Source organism: Mandrillus leucophaeus, unplaced genomic scaffold (assembly GCF_000951045.1).
Source record: "Mandrillus leucophaeus isolate KB7577 unplaced genomic scaffold, Mleu.le_1.0 Scaffold796, whole genome shotgun sequence".
Taxonomy (NCBI): Eukaryota; Metazoa; Chordata; class Mammalia; order Primates; family Cercopithecidae; genus Mandrillus; species Mandrillus leucophaeus.
Genome location: NW_012108652.1, coordinates 299,692 through 321,305, shown reverse-complemented (window position 1 = coordinate 321,305; position 21,614 = coordinate 299,692).

Sequence of the window (21,614 nt, the reverse complement as noted above, 5' to 3'; positions counted from 1 at the left end):
TCAACTGAGCAAAATAAAATAACTCTATTTTGAAATCCCTTGTATGAATTTATCAAGTGCAATGCCTATGGTCAATTAGATGAAACTGGACTAAACTTGAAATTCTGCCTGTTCATTTCTGAGGTACCTTTTGACATGTCAAGTATGCTTTTCAATCATTCTAGCTTTGATAAATATTGATATTTATATATTTACCTCTGTATAATTATATATATATGTATATGTAAGGAGGGAAACACAAACATATATCACATATTGCAAGAAGACCTAAATCGCATTTGCCATTTTAGATCTCTATTTGCCTCTCAAATGAGAGCACTTCATAGTGGGCTGCAATTTAGGAGATCTGATTTCTTGTCCCAGATCTGCCATTGTACACTGGGGGGCAAGCATTTATAATCTTCATATGCTTGAGAATTTTTATGATTAAATGATTACTAATGTCACAACTAACTTCAATAGCTTATGATATCACAATCTTATAAGTATTTTGGATTGGGAAAATCTCACATCTCTAATATGTGAATGTCAACCAAAGGATAATGGGAGTGAAATACCATGATGATATGCGCTGGGCATCTTCCACTTGCTACTTACACTCCATCCTTTGTACTGCGAGGCTGAAGGAGCCAGTCTTTGTGGATTACATTAATAGGGTCCCTTGAACTCGGCGGAGGGAAAGAAAAAAAGGAAGGATGAAGAGTGAGGTTGGAGTGTATATTCCTTTGCTTCTTTTCTGCAAGTAATTACTGCAGGCAGACTGTGTGACTCAAGACTGTAGCTCCTGTGAGATTACAGTGACTGCTCCCCCTCCTTGCTTCCTCAGGCCTACCCAGTGCCATGTTCTTAGCCCTTTTGTACTACACCCCTCTTTGTGAATTCCTTATTCTCTGACCACATCTTTGCAAATATTTTCTTTGTTAAAGTCATTGCAAATTATGCCAAGCTGAATGTGGCATCACTTTCCTACTGGGATCGTAACTGGCTGGGAATACAAACCCCTGGGTGGCTGCAGCTGGGAGGATGGCTATTGTGTTGCGAGGCATGAATACTGGAATCACTCCCACTGTCTCAGTCATCAACCAGGCACTTCCTCTCTCTGACCAGAGGCACAGGAAACCACAGCACTCTCATTGCTATGGGACAGGTCAATGGAAAACAATGACACACAAGACAGCACTGCAAGCAGAGGGAGAGAGAGTGTCTCTCACAGTCTCTTGCAGAGTGAAGGGAAAGCCAGTCTCTGGGAGAAAACGTTCTTTTGTGCTGAGAACACATAAGAGTTAATCATCTCAGAAAGATTGCTCATTTGCAGCCTGAACTCTGTGTAGTCAGAGACAACGAGGTTGGGGATTTTTTCACAAAAGTTACAAATCCCTTGATAAAAGGAAGAAACAATCCATACTTGGCTAGCTAACCTGTCTTTTAATTGGCAAGATCCAGTTTCTTAGCAGAACTGAACAGCTTAGAAGGGATAGAAACTGGACCAGGGGAAAGGAAAAGACCAGACTTGTTAGCACCTGACTAAGAGTTCTCATCAGTTATAGTGGAAAAAGCAAGGTATAAAAAAACCTTGAACTTAATAGCAGAATCCTATTGTATGTCATTTTGGTTTGTTATGTGGACATTTGCTTTAGTTAAATAGCTGTGGAGGTGGATGATATATGGATAGATAGATCAATAGAGAATTCCATAACATATGTTTAGACATTTTCATACAGTCCCAAATTAAAGAAGTGTGAATTGAGTAAAACTCACTGACCTTTCCAGTTAGGATACTTATATTTGCAGTAGGTATTTAAAACATGTTTGCATTTATGGAAAAAAAATATATTAAGTACCGAGTATATGCTGAGCATTGTATGAATAACCAAAACAAGCAACTTTATTTCTCTTGATGTGTTAATAAGTGAGAAGGACATATAAAGAATGAAGCACAATGAAGCCTTCCAGTTATAGCTGCCATTCTTTCAGTCCGACATGATTTTGCATCCTATCACCATGTGACTCATCCTTTATCACTTTCCTGTCTCTGTCTCTTATACACATCTAGATGTGTATAAGAGACAGACTTAGAAGAGTGCCCAGCACATACAGGAGTTATTATTATTATTATTATTATTATTTTAGTGAAAGGAAGGAAAAATGAGGGGGAAGGAGGCTCAGAGGAAACACTCAGGAGAGGAGTCACTTTTATATTTGAGGTGAGGTCAGGAAAAGCTCTGTGAAGCTCTTACCTTTGATATGAGTCTTGAAAGACAAGTGGTTTTTTAGGTGGTAGTAGCGGGTGTTGAATAAATAAATGCAGTGATGTAAATGACATATCAGTCACCTTTATTTGAGTGCTGATTAAAGTTTTAAATGTTTAGTTGGAACCCTCATTAATAGAAATTTTTCTATCATTATATATATATATATTCAATCAGATTCTAGAGGAAAATGCCTGGGAAAGATTTCAAGTAGTAATTCTAGCTCAGGTGATTTTGTTCCCCCAGGGAAATTCTGAAGTGTCTGAGACATTTTTGGTTGTCACACTGATAGAAGAGTGCTATTGGCATCTGGTAGATAGAGGCCAGGGATATTACTAAACATCCCACATTGCACAAGACGATGCTCAAATATAGACTCGTCTAGCTCAAAATGTTAATAGCAACACAGATGAGAAACTCTGATTTAAAGAGAATTAGTGAAATTGAGACTAATCTCTAAAGTCTGTGCCAACACTGAGCCTGAGATTGTTTTTGAGTAGGATTTGTTTTAAACTAATTTCGTTGAAGGTATACAGGATAATTAAGAGCACATTTGTTATGACTGAAACAAATCTGAGTGTTCCTCAAAGTATGTGTTAGCTTTTTTGAATATGACTGTCACAGAGTCCAGTAGTCTACCCTGTCTTCAGGGAATATGTTCTAAGACCTCCAGTGGATATTTTAAACCACAAATGGTGGTGAACCCTATATATATTATGTTTGGTTTTGATCTGATAACTGGGATGGTTACTAAGTGACTAATGGGCAAGTAGCATATACAATGTGGATACACTGAATAGAGGAATGATTCACGTCCTGTGGGGGACAGAGTGGGGCAGTGAGTGATTTCTTCAGGCTACTCAGGGTAACTGAAATTGTGGAAGGCAAAACAATGAATAAGGGGGAACTACTGTGCATTGGCCTAATATAGTACATTGGTCTTAATGTTTTCCTGTACGTCTGTCTTGGGATGCTGTAACAGAATACCTACAGCTGAGTAACTTATAGTAAACAAATTTATTGGCTTACAGTTCTGGAGGCTGGAAACTCAAAGATCAAGGTGCTGGCATCTTGTTGGGGCATTCTTACTGTGTCATCACAGAGCAAAAGTTGGAAGGGCAAAGAGAAAGAGAACAAACCCATTTCCAAGAGTCCTTTTTATTATGGCATTAATCTATTCGTGAGTCTTCTGCCCTCATGACCTAAACACCACCCTTGAGGCACCAGCTCCCAACACTGATGCACTGGAGATTAAGCTTTCAACACATGAATTCTGGGGGACACATTCAAATGATAGCACTATTTTGCACTGATTCTGGAATATTTAGAAAAAAATAGCTATCCTAAAATTACAATCTAGTGGGAGTTCCCCAAGTTAGTGGACAGAAACTTAATTGCCATTGCTACTGTAATTAGTATAATATCTAGTTATAATGATTGTTAGGAGTGTGGACAGCATCACTATTTTCATCCCCCACAGGCACATGTGCCAAGTTTTAAGACAGCACAATTCTAATGTTTGCAAAAGCGTTTCATATTTGTATTTAAAAACACTTTATTGTGGTAAGAACACTTAACATGAGACCTACTCTGGTAAGAAATTTTTAAGTGTACAGCATTTTGTATTGTTGACTATAGGCACTATGATGTGCAGTGGATCTCTAAAACTAATTCATCTTACATAACTGAAACATTATACCAGTTGAACAACTCCTCATTTCCCCTTTTTTCCAGCCCCTGGTAACCATTGTTCTACTCTCTACTTCTATGTATTTGACTATTTATCTATGTACCTAATGTAAATGGAATAATGCAGTATTTGTCCATCTGCAACTGGCTTATTCCACTTAGTACAATATCCCCAAGGGTCACTCACTTTGTCATATATTGCAGAATTACCTTCTTTTTAAAGGCTAAATGATAGTCCATTTTGTGTGTGTATGTCCATTATCCATTGTGTATATATACCACATTTTCTTTGCCTGTTCATCATTGATGACTACTTAGAGTGATTCTACACACACACGCACAGAGAAATGTGGTATACATACAACACTTACATTTTTTAGATTTTTAAATGATTTTAACTCAATTTTTTTAAATTGACAGATAACATTGTGTGTATTTATTTTGTATAATATGATGTTTGGAAGTGTATATACATTGTGGAGTGGTTAAATCTACTGAAGTAACAAATGCATTTCCCTATATAGGTATCATTTTTGTGTTACGACCACTTAACTATCATTCTTTTTGTATTTTTCAAAAAGACTATATATTGTTATTGACTATAGTCACCTTGCTGTCTAATGGGTCTCTTGAGTTTATTTCTTCTAACTATAATTATAAATCTTTTCACCAACACCCCTTTCATCCCCCTATTCCATAACCATCCTAGATTCTGGTAACCATCATTTTACTCTCTACATCTATGAGATTGACTTTTTAAGATTCCAAATGTAAGTGAGATGTACTGGGCTTATTTTACATAATCTGATGTCCCCCCAGGTTATCCATGTTACTAAAAATGACAGGATTTTCTTTTTGTGGTTGAATAATATTCCATTGTATAGATATACATCACATTTTCTTTGTCTATTCATCCACCAATGGCCATTTAGATTGATTCTATATTTAGCTATTATGAATGCTGCTGCAAGAAACTTGGAAGTTCAGATATCACTTTAATATACTAATTTCATGTCCTTTTGATATATACCCAGTAGTGGGATTGCTGTATCATATCATAGTTCTATTTTTAATTTTATGAGGAATCTCTATACCATTTTCCATAATGGCTGCAGTAATATACATTCCAACTGACAGTGTATAAGGGTTCCCTTTTCTCCAAGTCCTCACCAACACCTATTATGTTTTGTGTTTTTGGTAATAGACATTCTAATTTGAATGAGATGATATCTTACTGTAGTTTTGATTTGCATTTCCCTAGTGATTACTGATGTTGAGAATTTGGTCATATACCTATTGGCCATTGCAAGTCTTTTTTGACAGATGTCTACTCAGGTGTTTTACCGATTTAAAAAAATGTTTCAATAGTTTTAGGAGTACAGGTGGTTTTTGATTACATGGGTGAATTGTATACTGGTAAAGCCTGGGCTTTTAATGCACTCATCACTTGAGCAGTATACATTGTACCTGATAGGTAATTTGTCATTCCTCACTTCCCTCCCACCCTTCCCACTTCTGAGTCTTCAATGTCCACTATACTACTATCCATGCCTTTACGCAATACACAGCTTAGCTCCGAGTTACAAGTGAGAACACGTGATTTTTTGCTTTTCATTCCTGAGTTACTTCACTTAGGATAATGTCTTATAGTTCCATCCAAGTTATTGCAAAATACATTCATACATGATTCTGTTCTTTTTTGTGGCTGAATATTATTTCATGGTGTGTGTGTGTGTGTGTGTGTGTGTGTGTGTGTGTGTATGTCTTTATATATATGCATGCCACATTTTCTTTATCCACTCATCAGTTGATGAGCACTTAGGTTGATTCCATATCTTTACAATTGTGAATTGCTCTGTGATAAATATAACGTGTGCAGGTATCTATTTTATATAATGACTTATTTTCCCTTGATATACTATACTTTCTTTATCTGTTCATCCATTGATGATTGGCATTTAGTTTGTTTCCATATTTTCGGCACTTCATAATCTAAAATAAACTTAGACAAGAGAGCAAAATACTATACTAGTTAAATTAAAATTTGATTTTCAACAAAATTAAATTGCAAGGTTTTATTTGCTTGTTAAAAAATATTTTGCTGTATTTGTTCACTCTGCTAGGAACTGCATACAGGGTGATTTTATGAAGATAAAAACCTTTGGAATATAGCATATTTTAATATGGAAGCTGTGTGAATGGAAAATATAAGTTTTTAAAGCAACTGTTTCTTTTTGAGCTCTGTCACTTGCAGAAATCTATGCGAAGATTCTTCTCATTATTTTTACATGGTTTATAGCAGGGGCCATTTTCCTGAACGTATGTCCAAGGACTGTTTAGGCTCAATCCCCAGCTGACTGCTCTCTTACATTGAAATGCAACCTGCGCTGCATTTCATCTCCCAATATCTTACCCCTGGATCACATCTACTGTGATGTTTACTTATATAAAGTTGCCTGTAGAAATCCGGATCCATTTTCCTGACACCAGTTCAAACATGCTTGAGCCAATCATTACAATCCAGATTTCAGCACTAATACTTGAGAGGCAAAGAGATTACCTATATGTCGTCTGCCTGCAGTGTTTTGGCTGCAGCCAGCAGACTTTAAACTGGACAATCTTGTTTAACGTCTACATTATAAATGGGACACAGCTGATGTCAACAAGCCAGAAGACCCTGAAATAAGAACAAACCTTAACGCAAGGCATTTCATCTCAGGCACAATTAATACTTGCTCCTTTCTCTTTATGTCTTCCCAAACTTTAGCCAAATTTGGGGACTGGTTCAGACATATTTTTCTTCTGCTTTTCCTTTTTTTCCCCTAAAAGTAATCCAAATGGAAATTATTTAGTCAATTATTGTAGAAAACGTAATAAGAAACAGATCATCAGTACATTCCATTGGAGAATTCAAAACACAGGCATGAATTTATCACAAATCCTAGTGAACAATAAGGTTGGGGGGTGCAGCACTTCACCCTCAAGCTGTCTTCTTTATTTCCCTTTCATTTTTTCAGTTAATAGACTTTATTTTTCAGAGCAGCTTTAGGTTTCAGAAAACAGGCAAAAAGCACAATTTCCCATATTACACACCTCCTACACTCCCCACCCTTTTTCCCCTATCATTAACATCTTGCATTAGTGTGGTACATTTTTACAACTGAAGAGCCAATACTGATAGATTATTAACTCTAGTTCATAGTTTACCTAGGAGTTTACTATTTGTCTTGTACATTCAATGGGTTTTTATAAATACATAATGTCTTGTATCCACCATCATAGTATCATACGGAGTAATTTCACAGTCCTAAAAATCCCATGTTTTGTACTTTGCATTCTCTTATACTCCTCCTGAACTCCAGCATCTACTAATATATTTTTCTTTTTCTTTTCTTTTCTTTTTTTTTTTTGAGACGGAGTCTCACTCTGCCTCAGCCTCCTGAGTAGCTGAGACTACAGGCGCTCGCCACCGTGCCCGGCTAATTTTTTGTATTTTTAGTAGAGACAGGGTTTCACCGTGGTCTGAATCTCCTGACCTCGTGATCTGCCAGCCTCGGCCTCCCAAAGTGCTGGGATCACAGGCGTGAGCCACCGCGCCCGGCTGCATCCACTAATGTTTTTACTGTCTCTATAGTTCTGTCTTTTCCAGAATGCCATGTAGTTGCGCTCATATAGTATGTAACTTTTCAGACTGGCATCTTCCACTTACCACTATGCATTTTCATGCCTTGACAGCTCATTTCTTTTTGTCACTGAATAAATACATTGCATGACGTAAGGTACCAGAATTTGTTTATCGGCTTTTTTAAATTAAGGGAAACAAATATAATATATTTCTAAACTAATGGTTGATTTTTGTTGTTGTTGTTGGTTTCAAAAACAGTAATGAAATGTCATTGAATGAAACGATTCGATATGGTGACCTCTAAGTGTCTGCCTAACGAGATTTAGTGGAGAAGATGCTGTATCATTTAGAGTGCGTCTTCCTTCTTAGGATGGTATTTAAACTTATTCCTTTGTGACAACTTTCACAGAATTCACACAGAATAGTGAAGTCCGCTTTATATAGAAATCAGTTATACGAACAGAGGTTTTTCTAGGAATTCAGCAGGTACTGTCAGTCAGCAAACCCATTGGACTTTAAGGCATAGTCCGGTTTTGCTTGCTTCTCTAATGCGGTGTGTATTTTTCTGTAATAAAATCTTTTTTTTTTTTCACTCTTTCAAATACTAGAAATAGAAAGCTAAATGTCTAAAGCACTCTACAAATTAGGAATTCAAATCTGTACCCTGTTGTTTAAAAATTAGCCTAAAACTTAGTGCCCACTGTAGGAGCTAGGACTATGAAAATATATTTTAGGATATTTTGTTAAATAATTTAAAACACAAATTCTAGATAAAATATGATCAAATTGTGTAAAACATATATGGGCATAAATATTTGTTAATATGTGTATATACATACATACATATACACAAACACATACTCTTATATATCAAGAAATAAAAAGCCTGGAAAGTTAAGAACCAAATCTTCAATTTGGGCAACGGGATTGGAGTAGGATTTTCCTTTCTTGATAGTATTTTTTAAAAAGAAGATAGGTTATATGTCAACTTAATTTTTACTTTATTTTTCTGTGTTTTTGAATTTTATTTTTCAAAAGGCTAGAAATATGTTTGAAACATTTAAAAAGAGAAAGCAAAACATACATTAGCAGCATAATTTGGGAAATATCCTGGATTTTTACTTTGAAGATGAAAGAAAATGCAGGTGCACATTTTAATTTTAATGTTCCAATTAAATTTCTAAATCCCTAAATAGCTTCTTTTAAAAGTTGTTCAAATGTTTATTCTAGGAAAGTTGCTGAGCTTATTTGAGAGTAGAAAATCATTTGTATGGAAGGACAATGGCATTGGACACCGTATTCAAAGGGATAGTCCAAAAGTAGCCCACATGCACGTCTCAGCAGGGTTTTCCCCTCCCTCTCTCAGTAACCTAAATTTTTTCCCTGCTTATGCAGGAGCTGAGATTCATTATGATCAAATATAAAATGATGTTAATTCAGGAGAGCAGACTGAACACAGAGAACTGCTGAGAATCTGCAGCACTGATCCTGGCCTGGACACGTGTGAGAGTCTGATCTCCATTCTGTCTAATACAAAGAAGGTCTGTGGAAGTACTCCGTTGGAGCAAACAGGAATGTGTTGTGTCTCTGCGATTTCCTGTCCTCCCCCCTCCCCCCACCATTTTCTTCTCCACAGAGATAGGTCCTTTGGTGAAAAGACATCTGTGCTTTCTTCTTTCTCTTCAAGACTGAATGTCATGATTTAGGACGTACAAATGTAATTTCAACTTTGACTGCCTGCTGGTTTATTTCATGCACCTGCTCTTGGAGGAAGGAGAGACAGGATTTTAAGAGGACATTTTGAGGACAGAACTGACATTTGACCTGATATATCCCACAGGAACATGGAAAACAAAAGCACTTATTCATAATGGGTGATTTAAACAACGGCAAAATACGTTTGCGTTTTTATTTACATATCAACACGTAGACTTATTTCTTTCCTTATTCTTCTTACTTTACTTAATTCATGAAATTAAAAGGTAAAAATGTCTGTTTTTATAATTATATCCCTTGTGTCAATAACTTTTGTTCCTTGAACTCAGATTTTGTAAATGTCACTATATAATATTTTAAGTTTCCGGAGTTAGGTACAAACTGCTTATGTAAATCCACATACATAATTTTTCAAGATCTATGAATTTAATTGTTACTAATTAAAATATCTTCTATTCAAAAGATTTTTTCTATATCTGAGCATTAAGCAATCCAAAGATGGAATTATTATAAAAAGTAATCTTAAACTTGCTAAAAGTCAAGACAGCTAATAAATTGGGTATTGATTTAACAGATAATTCTGCATCCCTTAAACTGCTTTCTGTAATGAATGGTTATGGAGTGAAAGTTAATTGACATGGGTTTAATTTGTCTTAGGGAAATAAATACCAGATTTAAAAAAACCAATTAGATGATTAACAAAAATACGTTATCCTTTGCTGTTTGTTTTGCTGATTATAGATCATGAATTTCTCCATTTTTGATGCCTTGAATTGAAGGATCTACCTCTACTACTATAGAATAAAAGCGGCCTAAGATATTTAATTCTTTGTGAATTCTAACTTGCAGAAGCAAAGCAGGAAAAAAAGATGTAGAAAACTTCTGGGTTGTAAATATGAGACTAACGCTTTGGCTTTATAGTGACACCATGTATTTGTTAGAATTGATGAACAGCAGATGTCCAGAGACTTGTGAAACATCTGTAACAATCACTTGAAGGTGAGAAAGTAATCTGATTAATTTCCTTTTTGGGTTTGTTCTGCGCTTTTCATATAAATTATTTTTCGAACAAGTAGCTTTTCTTTTCATCATTTGTATATGGAATGTGGTAAAATGAGAAGTTTCATAGTTCCAAAATATTGTTACAGATGGATGGCTCAGGAGATTGGGATTTTTTTTTTCTTTAGTTAACAGTGCCCTCTCCTATCACCGTGGACAATAAACCTGTCTTTTAATCTCTGGAAATTTTCTATGCTTATTTGCTAAGTTGGTAAGACTCGGTGACATGAAAACAAAGATGAATTATCCATAGAATATTTTCATGATCAAATGTGGCCTTCCTGGGATGTGTCCATATGTGGTGTCAATTAAGCTACGTAGATAAGGCAGAAACCTATTTCCAGCAGGTTCCTCTGTGGCCTTCTATTGTTAAGCAATCAACTGGAATCCAGTAGAGTGAGCACACCGAGCCTCCCATAGGGTCCTTTCTGCATTTCTGCTTTGTAAAGCTTTGTGCTGTTTGCTTATTAGAAAAGCTAATAACGTGTTGGGTTTAGTTGTAGATTATTTGCGAATCTGTAAAATAGAGGCATTTATCCTGAGAGGAACTGCCCATATTCTGGTAAACACAGCTCTCGCCGAAGGGAGCAAATAAAGAGAGCTCTTTAAGAAAGTGTTGTTTTGCCTTATGCTGAGATGGAAGATTAAACTAAGAATCCATAGAATTACACAAGATTAAGTCCTGTCTACTTTTATTTTACTTTCTCTGGGTAGGGGTTCTCCATTTGTTCAGAGCCACAGTAAAACATGACCTCAGGATGGTGGTAACCTCTGGGAAAAAAAGTTCTATTTTCATTAAGATCATTCTTAGACCTTTATTTAGTCTACACTATTCAGGTTCAACCAAAAATGGATTTAAAGAAATATGTGATTAATGTTGGGAAATTTGCTACCACTGCACCTAATCTTTATCTCCTCATATTTAGTCTCTTTTATTTCTTTATTTCTGATTCGTCCTCTTAACTCTTCAATGTCAATGACTAAACTTAGCTGAAAGTGAGAACTACAGGAGTCAACTCTGTAAGGTATAAACAAGCAGACATATTAAAATACCCATCAGCTCAGAGACTGCTGCTACCTTTGAGGGTCTCTCTCCGATACCCTCAGGTGTTCAATTAACTGGAACCTCTGAGTCTCCACAGCCTTGAAACTGCTGGAATTGTGCTGTGTATCTCTTGAAGGTCTGCCTGAATTAAAGTTGGTTTAGCTATAGAACTGAGATCTGCTCCTCCAAGTCCCTCACAAGAGGATGAGAAAAAGAGAGACAGACCAATAAATTATTCAAATCAAGAGAAGCACCCCATGGTGAGTCTTCTGAAGAGGGGAGAGTTTGCAAAGGCTTCCTAGTAGAAGTTCACAGTAGACAGCAGACAGACACAATTATTTGTCAAAAAAAATCCCACCTGTAGCCAAAGAAAAAGACCTCTTCAGAAGAGATGAAAGACAGGGAGAGGCTTTCTCTAAGAAACACTGAGGAGAGGAGCCAGAGGCTATAAACTGAAAGCTTCCACCAGCTCAAAATGAAATTAAATTTCTGATTTGTTCTGTACCAAAGTACTGTTTCATCCATCAGACCTTCCGTTGGCAGGATTTTGCACCTCCCATGTCCCAAATTAGTCAACCTGAAATTGTCACCAAAAATATCAGAATGTTTAGCAAAAAAAGAGAAGCAAAAGAAGAGAAACAAACCCAAATGTTTAGGGATTTTCTTAGTAGAAAAGAGACCAGACATGCAAGGAAAATATGAACCATTAGTAAAATTTAATCAAACCCAAATGATAATTACTTACTACATGTCTGTTGTTTGCAAATCACTGGGCTCAGGCGGTAGTGGAACCAGGGTGAATAAGATGCATTACTGATTAAGAGAACTGATGTTCAGTGAAACAGACAGGCATAAATAAACAGTGATAGAAAGGAGCTACTAAAATTTTTGGAAGACGGAGCTTAAAATCAGAAAGCAATTAAGTCATAGCTCAAAGTCTGTAAATATCACTTGTATTAGACTGTCGTTGCCTTGCCATGAAGAAGTACCTTACCTTGTGTGGCTTTTGAAGAAAAGAGGTTTAATTGGCTCATGGTTCAGCAGTCTTTACAGGAAGCATGGTGCTGGTATCTGCTTGGCTTCTAGTGAAGCCTTGGGGAACTTTCCATCATAGTGGAAAGTGAAGGGGGAACAGGCAAGTCACATGGTGAAAGCAGGAGAGAGAGAAAGAGAGACTGGGGTGGCGGGAGGTGTCACACACTTTTAAATGATCAGATCTCATGTGAACTCAGAGCAAGAGCTCACTTATCACTAAGAGGATGGTGCTAAACCACTCAGGAGAAATTCATCCCATGATCCAATCACCTCCCGCCAGGCCCCATTTCCAATACTGGGGATTACAATTCAACATGAGATTTGGGCAGGGACACATATCCAAACTATATCACCATTCAGTGGAACAAATTTCCCTTCTTCTCCCCACTAAGCAAGCTTTTTGTGATGTTTATGCTAAGATTTCAGTGTCTCTTTACCATCTCTCATCATTGGATAGTAAATTCTTGCCGTAACATGGCCTTCTTTCCTCTCCTCATAAGATAAGCTCTACTCAATTGCTTCTCTAATTCAGTCATAAGATATATATTGAAAGACCATTGTGCACTGAAAACTTCACAAGTTTCTGTGCCTCAATCAAAACAAACTGCATATATAGTCCTTAAAATGAAAATTATTTCAATCTTCGTAGAGAAATTACATTTCTAGACAAATTACAATGCAGAAAATTAAGAAAGTGTTTGGAAATAATATTACAGAGAACATAAGATTTGGTTACTCAAATGTGCTCTTCTTATTAAAATGTGTAGTATATCTGTGCTCTTTCTCAGTGTCAGTAAACTGTCTCTCTCACACACACATATACGCAGACATGATTTTGAAGTACTTATTGCTATAATAACAAACAATTGCTATAGTAAGTACTATTGCTATAGTAAGTATTTATTGCTGTAGTAGAAATTATCTTAGAAATTGCTACAATCTTTTTTCTCTAGTCATTTAGTTTTTGTCTGAATTAATCAATTGAATGTGTTAATTTTTGAACAATTTTTAAGCTCCTGAATTGAGAGTTTACAGAGGAATATAAAGATATTTACTAAATTACGTAGCTGAAGTGTTCCGACATATCCATGAAAAAGAGAGTATAAATATATTATGATTTTAAAAATTGCACATGAAACCTTTTGGTCATATTGCTGGAAAAGTAACTTCCTTTCAAATTTCTTATATGTACAAAATGCCAAGTGTGCCACATATCATCGTTTTTATACTATATGATTTCCCTAGAAACACTTGTGAATTTGTATAAATTTCACCTAGAGGAAAAGGACTGCAAGGATACTGTTGAATTTTGCACATGACTTGAATAGAATTGATTTATAAAAAGGCAATATTGAAGCAACATAAATCAGGTGTAGTATTTTCTAACTCTAAATTTTCATACTGACCACAGCCCAGCTTAAGTAGAAAGACATATCTGTTCAATTTTCCTTCTTTTACATACTTTTGTTATATGTGTGAAATGTCTATTGTGTCTTAAATGCAGGCAGGAAGGGTAGAGAAAGAAAACTAATTTGTGAAATCCTAGAATTATAAACTTTGAGTTTCCTTAACCAGCCATCACTGTGTTCCCCTGAAAGGAATCTAGATATAGAGACAAAGTCAGTCAACAAACTAAACTAAGTGGAGCTTTGGGTGACCTGTGAAGTGGCAGTGAAGCTACCGGGAATCCTTTGGGCGATACCAGAGGCCAGCCTGTACTTGGATGTCAGTATTCCACGTGGCATGTTGAACCCTTTACTCTTCATGTGGGTTTATACTTTTCTGACCCTACAATTCCAGTGATGAGAAGAGGCAGGCAAGGCTAATTCCAGGAAGAGCTTGTCAAGTAAGTGAAAGAGAAGCTCTCCTCATGCCTAGAGATCATAAGGAATGAGTCATGGACTCTTACCAGCTTTTCTTTGGACTCCATTTATTTTTATTTTTATTCTTCTTTTTATAGTTTCTATTCAGCTATTTTCATCATCCAGTCAACATAAGGTTTTTTAAGGTTATTCAGATTAACTCCTTTCTTTTCCACCTCTGTTCGTGTGGATGTTACTCATTTATAATACAGTTAGATTAAACTGCCAGAGTCTACATTTCATCTTGGGTTCTCTTGACATTCCAGTTATTTTTTTTTAAAGTTTCCATATAGTAAAATTCTTTCTTTTCAGTGCATAATTCTATAGGTGTTGACAAAACCATAGTCATGTACTTACTTGCAAAAGTTCCGTCACCCCCCAAATTCCCTCATGCTACCCTTTTGTGGCCAACTCCTCCCCTCAGATCCAACCCTGGTACCTTTCTGACTATCGTTTTGCATTGTTCCCAGAATGTTATATAATTGAAATTATACAATATAAAGCTCTTTTTAGTCTGGCTTCTTTCACTTGGAAAAACACATTTAAGATTCATTCATATTGCTGGGTGAACTCATAATCTTTTCCTTTTTATTACTGAGTAGAGTTCTATTGTAGAAATGTACCACTGTTTCTTTTTACAATTATATGTTGAAGGACATTTTCATTGTTTCCAATTTTTGGACCTGGTAAACAATACTCCTATGAATATGCATGTACAAGTGTTTCTAGGTATATTCTTACAATTTTCTAGGGTAAATGTCTAAGTGTGGGACTGCTGAGTTATGGGTTAAATGTGCATTTACACATTTATACGTAACTGCCTCCTACCAAGTTGCTCTTAATCTTTATCACACTTGGTGTTGTCACTTATTTTTTTCGTTTTAACCATTCTAGTACTTGTAATAGTTGTATGTCCTTGAGATTGATTTGTGTTTCCTTAATGACTAATGTTGCTGTGTATCTTTTCATGTGCTTATTTTTCATTTGCATATCTTCTTTGGTAGATTATCTGTTTAAAGCTTTATCCCATCCCCACTTTTTAAAATGAACATTTTTCATTGCTGATTTTTGTAGAGTTTTGAGAGTTCTTTATACATTTGCATAAAAGTACATTATCATGTATGTGAGTTGCATCTGTTTCCTTCTAGGATATGACCTGTCTTTTGAAATATGTCAACAGTATCTTTTACAAAGCAAAATATTTTAATTCTGATAATTTATCCAAGTTATAATTTTTTTTCTTTTATGAACCTTGCTTTTGGAGTCATGTCTAAAAACTACTTGAAAAATCCAAATTCACACAGATTTTTTTCCTATTTATTTCTAGACATTTTATAGTTTTAGGATTTATATTAATGTATATGGTCAATTTCGAATTACCTTTTGTATAAGGTGTGAGTTTTTTTGCCAAGGTTCAATTTTTTTGCATATAGAGATTGAATTGTTTCAGCACAATTTGTTGAAAACACTATCCTTTCTTTCAGTTTGCCTTTGTACCTTTGTCAAAATCATTTGACTACGTTAGAATGGATATATTTCTTGGCTTCATATTTTGTTCCTTTCATCTATGTGCCTGTCCTATTACTGATACTACATAATCCTGAATACTGTAGCATAACAGTAAGTCTTGAAAACAGATATTGGGAGTCTTCTAACTTTGTTCTTTTGTTTCAGAATCGTGTAAGTTATTTTATTTCCTTTATCTTCCCATATAAATTTTAGAATAAACCTGTGGATATCAACAAAAGTCATTGCTGGGATTTTAATTGGGATTGCATTAACTCTATAGATCAATTTGGAAAAAAATTGAAACCTTAATAATACTGAGTCTTTTAATCCATGAGCGCAGTACATATTTCCAATTATTTATCTTTTTTTACTTCCTTCATCAGAGTTTTGTAGTTCTAAGCATAGAGATCCTTTATATATTTTGTTTACACACAGACATACACACACACAAGTTGTGTTATTTTTGTGTTATTATAATTTTTTAATTTCCAAATTCTAATTGTTTATTGCTAGTATGTAGAAATATGATTGACCATTATACATTATGCTTATATTCTGTAATTTTGATGAATGTACTTATTAGTTCTTAGAAGAGTTTTTTGTGTATTCTTTGAAATTTTCTGCATAGAAAATCATACTGTCTGTGAATAGATACTTTTTTTCCCTTCCTTTCTCTTATCTTATTGCACTAAGGCTGCTAGTATGATTTGTATGAAAGCGGTGAGAAAGGAAATTTTTACCCTGCTCTTGATTTTGAAAGGAAAGGTTTCAATCTTCTCTCATTAAGTGTTATGTTAGTTTTATAGTTTTAATTTTTTGAAGACTTTTATCTATTTGTAGATATTCTTTCCTATTCCAAGTTTGCTGAGAGTTTTTTAAAATCATGAATTGATGTTGAATTTTTCACAAATGCCTTTTTCTTATCTATTAAAATGATCTTTTTTGTTGTTTATTTAGTGAATTACATTAAGTTTTAATTGTTAATCAGTTTGCATTCTTGGGATAACTCCACTTGATTAAGATAGATTATTCTTTTTATATTGCTATATTCAATTAGTTACACTTTTTTAAAGGATTTTTGTGTTTGTGTTACGAGAGATACTTTTTAGTACTTTTCTTATAAAATCTTTGTCTGGTTTTGACATTAGAATAATATTGACTACAAAAAAACGAGCAAGGAAGTCTTCTATTTTCTGCAGAGGATTTTGTGAACAGGGTAGTATTTCTTCCTTATATATTTGATAAAATTCACTAACAAAATCACTTGGGCCTGGAGGGTTCTTTTGGAGAGAATTTTAACTACAAATTCAATTTATTTAACAGTTATAGGATTATTGCATCTACCTGTTTCTTCTTAATTTTTTTGCAGTCTGTTTCTTTTGAGGGATTGTTCAATTTTATTTAAGTTTTAGAATTGTTGATAGTATTTCTATAATATCCTGATAATGTCTGTCGGGTCAGTAGTAACCTTCTCTTACCATTCCTGAAACTGGTAGGTTTCATTTTATTTGTTTCCCTCCTTCATTTTGGTTAATCTAGCCAGAAGTTTATCAATTCTATTTAGCTTTCCAAAAAATAAATTTTTATTTTTAATATAATTTAATTTAATTTAATTTAATTTAATTTAATTTTTTTGAGACTGAGTCTCCCTCTGTTGCCCAGAATGGAGTGTAGTGGTGTGATCTCGGCTCACTGCCTCTGTCTCCCAGGTTCAAACGATTCTCCTGCCTCAGCCTCCCAAGTAGCTGGGACTACAGACAGAAACCGCCACATCCAGCTAATTTTTGTGGTTTTAGTAGTGACGGGGTTTCACCATATTGGTCAGGCTGGTCACGAACTCCTGACCTCAAGTTATCCACCTGCCTCGGCCTCCCAAAGTGCTGGGATTACAGGCACGAGCCACCACCTGGTCACAAAAAATAAATTTTTAGTTTTGCTAATTTTTATTTATCATTTTTCCGTTTTCAAATTCATTGATTTCTGATCTTATCTTTATTTCCTTTTTTTCTGCTTGCCGTAGGTTTGATTTGCTCTTCTTCTCCTTTTTTTTTTTTTTAGGTAGACACTTAAATTACTGCTTTGAGACCTCTCTGCTTTTCCAATATAAACATTTAATGTTAAAATTTCCCTCTAAGCACTATTTCTGCTGCAAACCACAAATTTTGATATATTGAATTTCCATATTCATGCATTTCAAATTATTTTTAAATTTCTCTTGAGATTTCTTCTTTAACCTGTGGATTATTTAGAATTATGTTGTTCAATTTTCAAATATTTGGAGATTTTTCCAAAACCTCAGTGTTATTGATTTCTATATGAATTTCATTATAATCTAAAAACACGCTTTGTATGGTTTCTATTTGAGTTAATCTGGTTAGCCATTGTGCTGTGTTTGACATACGTTGCTACTGTGGTTACACTAAGTGTACCATGGGTTTCAAATTCCTGCAGTCATACCTTGTGTTTGGCGTGGGAATTTGTATGCCAGAGTAATGTCTCATCAGTGTGCTGTACTTTAGGTTGCCTCTTAAAGCTTTTCCTTCTAAAAGGTATTTTTTGCCGGCTTATATTCCATTTCTGTTCTCTCCCTGCAAATTCTGCTCTTAGCTGTAATTTGAAGTGTGTTTGTTTGCTGGTGGAAGGCATCATGGCATAGTGTTCTCTGCTGTTCTAATTAAACTTCAGTCTTAAACTGGCATCAAATCCTGGATCTCAGAGGTGTGGTCCTCTCAATTCTCTTCTTCTCCCATCTCACATTTGTGAGCCCAGTGCATAGTCCTGCTCTTTGCCCAGGAGAAGGTATTTTTTCCCCTCTATTCCCTTCTTCAAGCTGACCTGCATTTTCTCCAGTGCCCTAAGGACAAAAGTTTCTCCTCATTCATGACTGTCCTTTCTCAGAAAAATAGGCATATTCTTAACGCTCTTCCAGAACTTTCTGTATCTGTTTGAGTTCCTGGAAGAGAGACTACAAGAGTATGTTATGTCCCTCAAGGTCTCCTTGCTGGACTTCACACTATCCCACCAGCCCATACTTAGAATTCATCACTCATCTCACAGGGGTCTGCTTCTAGGTCGTGTCTACCCGTGAAGGCATGTGCTGGTGTTTCCCTTATCTTTGCAGGGACCAATCTCTTCTCAGATTTGGGGCCATTGTTTGCTCTCTGAACTCAGCTCTCTAATGGGGAAAAAAATCATAACTGTTAAGTTAATCTGGCTCTTTTTCATTATAAGGATGAGAGAAACACTTCTTCCAGCTCACCATATCCTAGAAGTTTTTCGTTAAATTTTGAAGAGAAGAAAGCAAGACAGATCTTTCCCCACTTGTGAAATGGTTCTAGGCCTCTCTTATTATATAAGTTAAGCTGGTCAAGAAAGGGAGATGGGGCAAGGAAGTTGGATTCTGAGAGAAGAGAAGCAATATGGCCTCAAAGGGCTTGCATCTTCTTCCTTCACCAAATAGAAAACTCCATATCTAGTACCAAGGCCCAAAGTTGTCCTGGGTCTTGATCCTCCACATTAAGCTGACTATTGGGGATATAGTGAGGAACAAAGAAGAAGTGAGTTCCTCTAGAAGGGCCCACATTTTATAAAGTGAAGTCGACCATTCTTTAATAAATAATCATTATCTGTTGCTAAAATTTTAAAGCGGAAACACATTCTTCTTCACTATAAGGTGCCTTTTAAATCTATTCTAGCAGGCAACAGATTTTAATTCTCAATTTGTATTTATTAGACTCAGAAAAAGTATTCAACTTTTTTGAATCTCATTTTTTTAAAAAGTCTGCAAATGGAAATACTATTAGAATCTCACTTCTACAGTGATGAGCATCTCATGAGGCAATCTTCTTGAAAGCCATTTGACAAGTATAAAGAACTATTCAAATATGTAGTGCAATTTCTGCATTACACTATTGTCACATAGATTCTTTTTTTTTTTTTTTTTTAGAGAGAGGATCTTACCTTGGCACCTAGGCTGGAGTGCAGTGTTTCAATAATAGTTAATTGCAGTCTTGAACTCCTGGCCTCAAGCACTCTTCCTTCCTCAGCCTCCTGAGTAACTAGGACTACAGATGGTCACCACCATGCTTGGCTAATTAAAAACAAATAATAATTTTGTATATATGGAGTCTCACTATGTTGTCTAGGCTGGTCTCAAATTCCTGCCCTCAAGTGATCCTTCTGCCTTTGTCTCCCAAAGTGTTGAGATTATAGATGTGAGCCACAACATCTGTCAGCCTCTCCTTTTCTCCTCTCCATTTTTCTATCAACTAGCTCCTACAGAAAGGCTCTTCATTTCTATTCCCTCAAAGCTTTGGGCTGTATTCCATTCTAGCTTGCATAGAGCTGAGTGTGGTCCCAAGCTATATGTAATTTTAGAATTTGAAGACAGAATTAAAGAATCTTTTGAAATCAAATGAGATTGGGGATGTTCAATTTGGTATGGCTATAGGCTAAGTATCTTAATTAAAATAATAAATTAGTGGTCTGTAGGCTGCCACAATCAATATCAACAGAAACCTAAGTAACCTGTCCTTACTGGAAAATAGTTCTGATTTAACTTGCTTTTCTCTTTTATTATTCTTTTATTTTATTTCCTCTCTTTTTCTCCCACATTTCATTTTTCCTTTCTCAGAGATAGTCAAACATTACACCATTTATACGTGCTACAATTTGCAGGTGCCTCTCTACTCTGAGGAATATTTTATTTGTATTATTTCAACAATCTTCATTTTTTTTAAGAAAAAAACAAATGTGTAAGGTAAGGTAGGAATGACTGAAAGCAAGTTGAAAATGACAATCATATTTTCAGTTGTGCTTAAGTTTTACATGAGAAAACTTTAGTAAAAATCAAATTTCAAGTACAAAAAAATATTAAAAATATAAAAACTATAAAAATAAGATGCTGCACTCATTTTCTTTAGTTTATCAAGTAAAGACTATGAATATACTTGATTTAGTGAATATGATTTTAAAAGTTTGATATTAATGACAATTTTATTGATCATTGAATTAAGTCTATTGTTATTCTTTTGATGTATCAGCAATATGTAACATCTAGATAGTTATTCATTTTTTTAATGTAAGAAACTAAGCTTAAGGAGATATGATTGAGATAACCTTAGACTTTCTTCTTGGGGACAAATTGTTTTGGTGAAGAAATGAATTTTATACCATCTTTCTACATGTTAAATAACTAGTTATACAGAATTAATTTAATAGTAACCTTTTATTTCTTAACTGAAATAACGTTCAAATATCTTTCAAGTATTTCATCTAATCATCATAACTAATTTGTAAAATATGTTGTTTATATTTTTTCCTATTTAAAGGAAAGTAAATTGAGGTTAGAACTATTAAAAGTCTTACATGTTCCACATCTGGGATTGGGATGCAGAGACCTTTTTTATATTTTCCACAATGAAATGCTGTCTCTCTGTAGCTGTCAGTTTAGATATATCTGCATGTTTAATGAGATTTATTGATTCACAAGGATTTCTATATAGCAATATTTATGTCTTTCTTATAGAAAATATTTATTAATGAAAAGAGATGTAACAATGTCAAAAATGTAACTTCTAATTTCTTCTTTTTTGTCTCTATTTCCTCCTTTAGAAAGCTTCCTGATCATATAGATTATCATTTAGTCAAGGAATCTTGTTTTTTTGTTTGCAGATGTTTGTGGTTCTTGTGTGCCAAAGTCGGATTAGACCTATAGTATTATTAATAAATATCACCTCTATCAGTCAGCATGTGACTTTAAAAATAAACTGTGCAATCCCAGTCTTGCACAAACTATGAACTGGGGTTGCAGTGTGTTAAAATAA